A 1522-nucleotide genomic window follows, 5' to 3' on the forward strand; every position below is an offset into this window, starting at 1 on the left:
GAAGAGGTAGGGGGAAGGAGATGGGGAGTAGAAGGGGTAAGGGGAAGGAGAGGGAGGGTAAAATGGGTAGGGGAGGTGGAATAGAGAGGGGAGAGTAGATGGGGTAGGAGGGGTAGGGGGCGGGGGGTAGGAGGGGAGGGGATAAGAGGAGTAGGGGATTTGGGTAGGAGGGGTAGGGGAGGGTGAAGGGGGGTAGGGGAGGGTGAAGGGGAGTAGGAGGGGTAGGTTGAAGGAGAAGGAGAGTAGAAGGGATGGGGGAGGGGGAGTACGAGGGATAGGAAGAGTAGGAGGGGTAGAGGGAGGGGGTAGGAGGGGTTGGGTAGGGGGTAGGAGGGAGAGTAGGTGGGGTAGGGTGAGGGTGAGGAGGGCAGTGAAGCTTTTTAAATGAGAGTGTTAACGAGCTCTTTGTTTTCATCTCGTTACAATCATCACATATTCTGAGCTCTCAAAGTTGACCCGTTTGGGAGGGTAAATCTTCAGGTGTTTCACTCCACCTCCCACCTCGCGATTTTATTCAGCTTCGAGACTATATCTGACATTACCTCCGTCATGAGGCATCTTAACCTTAATATGGGTAGTCTACCCGTAGAAAAAGTAATAAATGAAAATAGTTATATATGATAAAATCAAATAAACAAATAGATAAACAAATAGAATAAAATTAATAGAAAATAATAAAATAGGTAAATGAAAAATAAATTAGAATAGATAAATATGTATAAAGTATAAATAAATAAATGAAAATAAATAGATAAAAATCAATATATACAAATAGATAAAAATAAAACTTAAATAGGAAGAGATAGAATTAGATAAGATTGAAAATAAATTAAGATAAACAACAAAAAATAGTGATAAATAAATAAACGAGTAAATAAAATTTATAACTAGGCAAACAAATAGAATAGAACGTTATTTTAACGAAACTAAAAGGAATTAACCACACACACAGAAGTTGATACCAAACTACACGAAGATATTTTTTTTTTTTTTTTTTTTTTTTTTGAGCATAGCATTTGTGGATTCAATTTAGATAGAATTTTTAACTCCGAAAGTAAATACATTGAAAAGTTAGCATTATTTGCTAAGCTCAGATGATCTTTTTTCCAATAATTACTCGCGAATTGATACAGCGTTTCCATCCACGTGTAGGAGCCGATGCAAATAAAGATGATTGTTTATAATAATAAAATAATAATATGATGATCATGAAATGATAAAATGACGATAAAATGAGAAAATAACAACGATAATGATGAATTAGAATAATAAAAACATAAGATAGTTATTACGATAATAAAACGCAAGTATAAATAATGGTAATAACAATGATAATCATGATAATAATGATAATAACAACAATGTTAATAATAATATTAAAGATTATGAATAGCAATAATAATAATGATAATTATAATAACAATAGTAATAAGTAACAATAAAAATAAATGATAATTACTAATGATAAATGATTATGAAATGAAATAATAATAAAGATTCAGTAAAAAAAAAGGAAAATTAA

This window comes from Oratosquilla oratoria, chromosome 19 (genome assembly GCF_046742065.1).
Source record: "Oratosquilla oratoria isolate Oo_2021 chromosome 19, ASM4674206v1, whole genome shotgun sequence".
Lineage (NCBI taxonomy): Eukaryota > Metazoa > Arthropoda > Malacostraca > Stomatopoda > Squillidae > Oratosquilla > Oratosquilla oratoria.